Here is an 11,089-nt window from a genome sequence, read left to right on the forward strand (position 1 = left end):
TTTTGATTTACCACATTAGGACTTACTCAGCCATGTTGAGAATATCCTAAAAGTAGTAGGCATGGTTTTTGAAAAGACGATCGGTGCAAGCAAATCAGCTCTTTTCTGTTTTGCAAACAACAACCTCTGGATGACAATCCATACTGAGATAAACTTGCCTTCTACAACGACAAGGAAAAGTCCTAAAACTTTTGTTGACCTTCATCTTCGTAAAAAAAAAACGCCTAATGATCTAATGTGTTCATTCTTTTCATTGCCGCTGATAGTCTCTAAAGCTTAACATTCAGAAACAGTTTACACAGTTGTAAAAAAATTAACGGCCTGTTTAAATTTAGATCTTATTTCTTGATAATCAAGAGTAAGATTCGCGTCATTTAAGAGCAATATATATATATATATATATAAATTTACATATAATTATATATAAAAATATAACGTTTTAATTTACCACATTAGGATTTGCTCAACCAGGTTCAGAATATCTTAAAAGTAGTAGGCATGGTTTTAGTAGGCACGGTAAGATTTGCGTCATTTATTAAGAGTAACATTTGCGAGTAAGACCAAGAGTAAGATTCGTGTCGTTTAAGAGTAATATATATATATATATATATATATATATATATATATGTATATATATATATATATATATATATGTATATATATATATATATATATATATATATATATTACATATATATATATATATATATATATTTATAACGTTTTAATTTACCACATTAGGATTTGCTCATCCAGGTTGAGAATATCCTAAAAGTAGTAGGCATGGTTTTAGTAGGCACAGTAAGATTCGCGTCATTTATTAAGGGTAACATTTGCGACTAAGACCAAGAGTATTATTCGTGTCCTTTAAGAGTAATATATATATATATATATATATATATATATATATATTTATATACATACTTATATATAACGTTTTATTTTACTACATTAGGACGTACTCGACTATGTTGAGAATATCCCAAAAGTATTAGGCTTGGTTTTTGAAAGGAAGACCGGTGCAAGCAAATCAGCTCTTTTCTGTTTTGCAAACACCAACTTCTGGATGGCAATTCATACTGAGTTGCATTTGCCTTCTACAGCGACCAGGAAACGTCCTTCAACTTTTTTGTTGACCTTCATCTTCGTAAAAAAACACGCCTAATGATATAATGTTTTCATTCTTTTCATTGCCGCTGATAGTCTCTAAAACTTGACATTCAGAAACAGTTTGCACAGTTAAAAAAAAACTAACGGCCTGTTTAAATTTAGATCTTATTTTTTGATAATCAAGGGTAAGATTCGCGTCATTTATTAAGAGTGACATTTGCGAGTAAGACCAAGAGTATTATTCGAGTCCCTTAAGAGTAATATATATATATATATATATATATATAAATATATATATATATATATATATATATATATATATATATTTATATACATACATTTATATATAACGTTTTAATTTACTTTAGGACTTACTCGACCCTGTTGAGAATATCCTAAAAGTAGTAGGCATGGTTTTTGAAAGGACGATCGGTGCAAGCAAATCAGCTCTTTTCTGTTTTGCAAACAACAACCTCTGGATGACAATTCATACTGAGATTCACCTGCTTCTACAACGAAAAGGAAACGTCCTACAACTTTTGTTGACCTTCATTTTTGTAAAAAAAAACACGCCTAATGATCTTATGTTTTTCATTCTTTTCATTGTCGCTGATAGTCTCTAAAACTTTACATTCAGAAACAGTTTCAGGCAAGTCCAACAATCTTCAAGCATTCGAAAGCTGGGTAGCGATCCAGACAAATGGAATGTGTAAGAAACATTGGTCGAGATATTTGAAAAACAATTAAACCAATAATTGTCTTTATCTTATTTTAAACAATATCTTATAATTATAATTCTATCAACGTTTTTTGTTGAAATTTATCACTCTTTCTCAACGATCTATCACCTTTCTGATCATAAAGCTGTTCATCTATCTTTGGAATGTACACTAAATTAGGCCAAATCAAAAGTCAGAATTAACCAACACGATTCCCATACTGACGCTAGGTTGATCATAATATTTGACATCTCAAAAACAAGAAGACAAAGAACAATTCAGGTATCAAACGTCAAGTTAAAGAAAGAGCTTAAATGGGATCCCCCGGTCATCGGTTAGAAAACTAGACAAAAATTCACAACTGTATGTAATAAAGTTCTGAATTATAACATGACGCTTCTGAAGAGGTGTGACAGTTGCACAGTTGAAAAAAAACTAACGGCCTGTTTAAATTTAGACATTATTTTTTGATAATCAAGAGTAAGATTCGCGTCATTTATTAAGAGTAACATTTGCGAGTAAGACCAAGAGTAAGATTCGAGTCCTTTAAGAGCAATGTATGTATATATTTATAAGGCTTCTGAAACAATCCGACAGTTCATAATTGGCATGTGTTTCCCCCATTCGCAAAAAAAGGGTACAACTTGCACTTTGAAAACTAATGTACTGTTTATTTTTTGGGTATCAAGGGTTAATTTCCCAAAAAATATAAAATTATTAGATTATAATTTTTAATAGTAAGACTTACTCAACCATGTGGAGAATATTCTAGCAAGGAGTCCACAAAGTTTGTGAGAGGACCATCGGTGCAATAAAACAAGTTCTTTATGAATTTCAAACACCAAGCTCTGGATGACAGTTCATAATGAGACTTAATTGCTTTCTACACCAACAAAGAAACGTACAGCTATATTTGTTGATCTGCACCTTCATGAAGAAATTGCTCTATGACCTCATGTTTTAGAATTTCTATCCATTTAAAATTGATAATCTCAAAATACTGACATTAGCAAAAAGTTTCAGGCAAGTCCAAAAATCTTCATGCATCTTAAAGCTGGGCAGCGATCCCAAAAAATGGAACGTGTAACAGACGAAAACTAATCTTTAAATGTCAGGAAACAAAATCTTATTTTCTCAGTTACCGGGATAGTGTATATGACCTACAAAGGTGGTAATAAATAAAAGAATTATGAAAACGACTTAGTTTCTTTATTTGTTTGAGAGAATTAATTGTCTCAAAGTGGAGACTGCGATCAAATTAGGGCTCTAAGCGTCATTGGTACTGAATGTGTTTCTGCATGGTCTCAAAAGCATTACCGTCACAAAGAGCGAGCTGTCACTGCTTGAAACAGTTGGGAAACATCTATGCAGATAGAATAAAGGAAACGTTTTTGCTCCATATGAAAGCCAATTGAGAATATTTTTCACCTACCAAAGACTGCAAAATCAACTACGATATCTAACCCCTCCAACACCAAAAATTCACCAGTTTTTTCGAATGAATCATTATCGACTGTTTGATTCATATGAATCATCTTTAAAACTGGCAGTAGAGCGGCCTTAAATTTTCCACAAATATTCTCTCTAGTTTTGTTATTACACATAACCAAACAAAAAAAAATTGATTGAAAGCAAAAACAGAAATAACAGGGAAAGAAAAACAAATAATAGTCAGTGTTGCATACAATCCGAGAAAGATAAATAGATTTTCGTTGCTACGTGAGTTGGCTTTAAATACATGATAAATACAGAAAAAAGAAGGAAATTATTTCACCTTGATAGAATATTCCAATATAAACACCTTATCAAAACTGAAAGAGAAAAAAACTTTCAATTGAGTTACATAATGATCAAAAAGTTGTTGTATTAAGTTTACCAACACAGTTGCCAAAACAACCAGATCATATTTGCAATGACCTCGATAAAAAAAAGTTTAAGAAATTAGACTGCTCTCTTAAAAAAGAACGTCTAGCAAGTGTGCTATATTGGATATCACAACGGGTGCAAATAAACCTCTAGAAATTTACTGTTTTAAGGAAGCCAAAGAAAGCTCGACAGACTTTAGTCTTTTCTTCCCTAAACTTTTTCTTATATTTCAAGAATATGACTGGCACTCTTTTCGTCCTTTTAATTTACAATTTTGTAAAAAAAAATATATTCGCACCTAAATGAAAAAAATCGTAATGAACAACAAAATCTGAATAATGGTTCGAACAAGAAAAAAATTGTTTGTCGCTGAGTCCGCAGAACAGTCCAAAAATGTTTTTAGATCCCTCTAATTGATTCGAGTTCAAGTCTAGTTTTTGAACCACTCGGTGAAAATTCAAAAAAAATGCAATAAAAAACAGTTGAAAGCAAAAAGTCTCCGCTTTTGACGTCTCCGTAGGGTTTTTGCATCACTGAAATGCATTTGTAAACTAATGTTATTTCATAAAAACCGATGAAATGTTCAAATAAAGATATTTTGACGCCAATTTTTTGAATCATTTTCCTTGGGTGTTCTCTGCACAAAAAAACATCAAAGAACAATTGAACACATTGAGACAGAAAAGTAATCGCTTTCTTTAGTATTATAAACCGAAAAAAATTTGTACATCGGCAAAATTTGAGGAAGAAAATTATTTTTGCTCAAATTTTTATTATCTGTTTTTAGCAAAACTTTATCTGTTTCTTTTTCATCCTTCGCAAAATATTTTTCAGAAAAGAAACAATTTTTAGTCCGAACTTTTCATTTCAAGTGCAACTCCTACAAAATTTCCTACAAAATTAATTTCCTACAAAATTTTCTGAAGCGCACTCATATTTTATAACTTCTTTTTATGTTGGATTATCCACTGTTTTTAAAGTTATCAATACGCAAATACAATTTATAGCTCTCCTTTAACATTTGATTTTGTCGATTCGATCTTCTTATTTTTCCATTTTGTGGTCTGCTGTCAATCCGAGAATTAACAAAGGGGCCTTGTTTTTTGAACGAACTCATCAATGCTTTTAAAAGGCACAGGTATATGATCAAAGATATCATTCAGATTTAGTGGGAAAGAGATCCAATTTTGCTTAATCGATTGAAAAAATATTGGCATCGTTTACGCTTCAGATACGAATATTTTTTCCAATCCACAGAGTTGTTTGCAAACGTATCCTTCCATATTTAAATTAGACTTTTTGTTTGTCGTGGCACCTCTTCACGGGACTTTTGTGTCTTTGAAATAGGAGTGACTTGTGAAAATTCATTATGGCAACAACAATGGGTTAGTTATACAGCCTCATCTTTATTTTTCGTTTTACTCATACATGTTTGGTGGTTAGACAGCACAGGTCTCAAGAGCTTAAAAGCTCATCTTTCATTAACATTAGAATTAACATTAGACATTGTTCTTTGAACGAGCCCATCAATATTTTCTACTCATGGTCAAATCCTAGATCACCTTTAACATTTTATTTCCTTTAGTCTCTCTCTCTCTCTCTCTCTCTCTCTCTCTTCTTATTCCTCAATGTGTGGTCTGATCGTCAGTTTATTTGTGGTCTATTGTTAATCCCAGAGTTAGATATAGACCTTGTTCTTTGAACCAAATTTTTAAAAGCCACGGAAAAATGATCAAAAATATTATTCAAAATTAGTGGGATTGAGTTCTGATTCTGCGAAATCGACTTAAATCTTCGGGTGCGATTATTTTTACCAAACCCTAGAGGTGTCTTGTATTATTTTGTTCAAAATGCATCATCATATCTTTCCATGTTTCACTTGGACTATTAGCTTGCCATGATACTCTGAGCAGGTTTTTTTCTGTCTTTGATATAGAATGGCTTGGGGATAATTTTCTTGGCAACAACCTTGGAAAACAACACCGACGCTGAAAAGTTATGTGAAAAAAAATCGTCGGCAAAATGGTACGCCAAAAATGTACGTAAGACACCAATTGTTAGAGGGGCTAAAAAGTTCTTGATTTTTTGAAAAATCAAATACTAGCTGTACCATCTGATAAAGGGTGTGATCTTTTGTGATGAAAATGACAATATCTGCCAATACAGTCAGTGCGAAAATGCCAGTCAGTGTGAGGCTCGTAAAGGAAATTGAAACAGGGAAAGATAAATGAAAAGATGTATCACAGGCTCAAGACTACTGATCACAGCTGGCAAGGCTTTTTGGACTTCCTAAGTACATAAAAACGGAACTCTGGTTCGGATTGTTCAGTCAATACCCGGTATCACTTACGAGAACCTCAACAAGTATCTGTCTCCCTTTTTCCGTTTGTTATCAAGTGCAAATATTGAGACTAACTCGAGAGGTGCCACAGCCGCTTTAGAGGTTACCAGTTTGAGGGAAGTTGAGCTAATAGTATCTCTCAACGTTAAAAGCTTGTACACCAATGTACTCTTTGAGTAGGCAAATAAAATAGTGCTGAAATAACTGTACTCTATTGACAAAGTTCCTGAGATTTCGAGTTCAGCTGCGCACAGCCTTTTGAGAATCGCAATAGCGAATGTTCACATTAAGTTTTATAATATCAGGTACACTCAATCGGACCGTTCTGACATGGCTGGCGTTAATTTTGTCAAGTTTTTCATGAAATTTTTAGAAAAATCATTGCACATACCAAATGACGCAACGGCAAACAAAACTCCTGACATGAAGGGAATGTGCATTGATTTTAACTGACGCCTCACTTTCCGAGGGAAAAGATCCGAGGGCGAAACCTGTAAAAACTGGTTTCAAGCAAAATGCCAAGGTGTTACGGACACGGAGAAAAAAATTTCAGGAAATTGTATCAATCTGTTTCTATTGCAGAAAAATGTACAACGGAGGACACAAAGGAGTTAGTATTATTCAAATGGAATTTGGATGACATAGTGGGCACTGCTAAGGATGACCCTCTATAGTATCTTCAGTATGCAAAAAATTTCACTCTTGAGACACGCAACGGTAATGGAAGCTTGGGCTTCCTTGGTCTAAACTTAGAGGTGAATAATAAAAAAATTAGCTGTCATTAGCATCAAAATTTACTTATAATAGAATAATCTTAAATTTTTGTATTTGTTCACCATTACAAAAAAGAAAAATTGGTTCATGAGATGGTACAAAGGATATAAAAAACAGTGATTGACAATCCTTTTATATAGCACCTAAAACAACAGAAGATTTGGACTGAAAATCAATATCCAACTCAGTGGTCTTCCATTATTGTTAATGAGACATTGGATAAAATAGTCACAAAACCTCGACAAAAATGAGCTTAATTCGATTTTTTTATTTCAATTCCAGAAAATCATAACTCAAATTTTTGCGAATATGTCGTGTTGCTCAGATGAAACACCGCTTGTTGCAAGATTTTATTCAACATCTGAAACACAAACACATAAATATAAATCATTATATGGAACATGTGATTACGGTTTAACAGCTAGTACTCAAGTATCGTTACATTCACCCCTCGAATTTTAAAATCCAACGTAATTATCTATATACGTCGGTCTGTTTATCAGGCGTAAAGTTTGTCTATTTTCCTCTTCATGCAGTGTTCTCAGAACATAAGCTTTTTCGGGCGCTTTCTCGGCACTTCGGGTGCTTTTTCGGTCGCTTCGCGCGCTTCGCCAGTAGAAACATCAACTTACTCCAACAAATGCACTGTGATGGTTTTGTCCTGTGTGTTTGATGTGCTCTTTATTTCTTTCAAAACAACAGCTTGCTGCTTTTTCAGTGCAGTGTCTGAATAACATTCTGAAAACGGAGATAATTTTTGAGCACAAACAGTGTTTTCCCGTCCACTAAGATATTGGAGTTGGTCAAAATTCTTGCTAATAACGTCTGTTATTGTTACAGCTTCCGCGAGATGATCAGATTTATTTCTTATATAGTTTGTCAGGTACGCTATATTACCTTTAAACAGCCAATCTGGTAAACTAGAATTTCCATAGTCTTTCCGCGGGAATTGCAAAAATTGCCAGTGAGGGGATTCATTTCAGCTGGTACAAAGTAATACTCTAACTGAACAAGATGCCTCCGCAAGAAGAAGCTTCCCAGTGGTTCGGTGAAAGTTTTCTGGAATCCAAAATGCAACTAGCAGCCTTCCAGATAACTCCAGTGTAACATTCGTTTTTCCCGTTGCCTTGAGGGTGGTACGACGATGTACGGGATTTGGGAACTCCCCTTTCTGCGCGGAAAACACCAAAATTTTGCATCTCCAGTTGTCCTCCACAACATTAGTGGATAAACCCTGGATTTCTAATATATCAAAAACATTCGTGAGACACCTAATAATAGTCTTTGCTGTAATATTTTTGATCGGGAAAGCAAACGGAAATCGACTGAATTCGTCTATAACGATGAATAAATAGACGTTACTTGACTTAAAGGACGGAATCTTGGGACCAAATAGATAACTGGATATCATGTCAAACGGTGTTAATAGTATGACCAGGCCGGCTCGGCTGGTAAATTTTGGGTTTTGTTTGCAGACAGGTGTCGTATACGGCAAAAACTTGCTAAACGACCTCGAGAATGAGCGGGAACTAGTCATTTTCTAAGTCACGCTAATTTATCGTGCAGAGAAAGTAACGAATATTTGCTCTCCGTGTTAAAGTGAACAATCCTCAAGAGCCCGTCATCTCCTACATTTTTGCTTCCAAGTCTGTAATCAATACTATAGCAAAAATGAGCAAATTCGATTCGCCAGAAGAGGAGCTTCTAAAACTTTTATTTGATTTTTGCTGTGAAAATATAAATGTGACGCTCTTTTGGTCGGTCTTCACAGTTATCGGAAGTGTCCTGAGTAATGTGGAAAACTTTCTAACAGATTCAAAAATGGCTAAGGCTTCCTTTTTTCCAGCAGAATGATTCCGCTCACGCTGCAATATTATTCGGTATGAAAAAATTTGCTATTGGTGAACTATTTTGGGATAATGATGAACCCATGACGTACCCAGAGGCGTCAATTTCCTGCAGCAAATTATCAACACCTGCGTTTTGCAAGGTCAAACAACCATCAGCTATCTGAATCTCGCTGTGGTTGATAGGAGAAATGACAGTGGAACTCAACGCTAAAGCTCCTTGCTTTTGAGTTTCTAAGAGCGGTTAAATGCTGCTTCAGTATTGCGGGACCCATTTTGCATTATACGTAGAAAATCCAATTAGAAGTCGCAATGCTTTCGAATTGCCTGGAGCCAGATTTTCCTTCAGAGCCCTCGGTCTCGCTGGGTCCGGCCACTTCGAACCTGCTGAGACAATGTTTTCCTAGCATAGAAAATTCGTTTTGTCAGAATCGACATTTGTCCGTATTTATGGCGATTCTTTCTTTTTAGGCAGCAAGAAAAAGTCTTAAACGTTTTTGTCAAGCTGTTTTTTGGATCGTCTGCCAATTATTCATCATCAAGGTAAGGGTACGTCCTTTACAGCTTGTTTCGGTCAACGAAATTTTTGAGAGTTCTCTGAAGTCCAGATACCGCATTAGTTACCCAAAAGGAAGACGATTAAATTAGTAATATTTTCCCGCAACTTTCTTCAGCAGATCCTGAATTTTGTTTTGCATGAACTCAAACTGTTTTTGTTTGAGTGTCTGGATTTCGTTGCGATGGGCTGATCTTCAAAAATTTTGTCAAAAAACAATTTCGGTGAGTCAGTAACCATTGGTTTAAACTCGTTACTTTCAGCTATAGCGGCCAAACGTCCAATTGTTTCTTCTTTCCGCCATATTTAGGTTAGCCTATTAAAATATGCAAGAGTACATCCAGGCCACTGATTGCGCTACAAATTAATTGACACAAAACAAAGAAAGAAACAGTATAATAAAAGTTACTCATGCTTACTAAAGCACTACAAACTCCAAGAACTGGAATTTCTTCTCCGCGCGCGAGACGAGATTTTGATTCATTGGCTGGATTGGTAATTGGAACTGCTCACACACATCAACCTTTATAAACAAATGAGTGGAGCCGAGATCAACAAACGCTCTAACGGGAGGAGAGCAGGCTTCGCCAATATAAATATTTTCCTATATTCTTGGTCATTTTATTCGTTGCATTCACACTGCAGAGTACAGAAGCCACTTTTTTGTGGTCAACAGTTTAAACAGTTGACTTACACGCTGCTAACCAACACCCTTGTTTGCCGCATTTCAGATACGTTCATCGTCGCGCTGGGCATGTAGTCCATGAATGTTCCTCCGGATCACAAAACCCGCATTTACGCTTCGAAGCCTTATAAGCTTGAATTATTCTTTTATTGAAAGCAGCAATATATCCAACTGGAGCAACCGATGAAGATGGCGGAGTGTTTGCGCTGGCATTGAATGAGCGGGAGAAATTGGCAGATACTTCGATTGCTTTAGTGAGAAAAAAGAAATTTCAAGCAAGGCTTCCGAGTCCACCAACCCCAGACTCCAACATGTATTGCATCAGATTTAGGACCAAATACTAAACATCGCGAAGGAGTATGTCCTGTGTTGTTTACACGTTGAGGTCCGTGCATTCGCAGCGCTCAACAGGGATGCGTAGTCGCTTCAAAAACGCTGTAATGGACTCATCATTCCTCTGCTTGCACGAAGGGACTTGATGTCTGCCGTATATAATTTTCGATGACTTCTTGAATAGAGGGTCTAGAATACTGATTCCGTCGTTGAATGTAGTTGCTCCCGAGAGAACTGAAAGAGTCCCGCCCCTGTGTATGATCTGAGAAATGTCAATTTATGAGAGTTTTTTGTAATTCTGCTGATTGTTAGATCATCAACAAAGCAAGGTTTCCACCAAGAACATTGCTCATAGTTTTGCTCCGTCGGAAGATCAGGAGGTCGAAACTTCATGGAAGATGTTGAATAGAGTTGTTGTGTTGCTCTGATGACACACTGCTTATTGCAAGCTTTTACTCAAGATCTGAAACACAAATGCATAAAAAACCATTATTTGGAATATGTGATTACAATTTTACAGAAAGTATTCAATTGTCATTACAGAGTAGACTGAAAAAATATTCAACTCAATTTTGCAACGAGAGAATAAAAACTTGTATGCCCACCCTAAATTCGTCGTTTGATGAAAATCTGAAATCACATGTTTTATATGAAGTTACCAGTAAGGGGAGCATTTTCTTCTTTGTTGGCCAGACCAAGCAAAATGTTTCAGCTAGAATTTTTGTACCTCAGCAGAAATATTTCCATGTGGCTCAACACCTCTTGATTGTTGTGGCGCATTGTAAAATTTGGAATGGGACATTCTGGAGGCTTGTCGCGAGGAGAATAGAACATCTACATTGGGAAGTTGAAGCGGCA

Source organism: Convolutriloba macropyga, chromosome 10, assembly GCF_964194025.1.
Source record: "Convolutriloba macropyga chromosome 10, txConMacr16.3, whole genome shotgun sequence".
Taxonomy (NCBI): Eukaryota; Metazoa; Xenacoelomorpha; order Acoela; family Convolutidae; genus Convolutriloba; species Convolutriloba macropyga.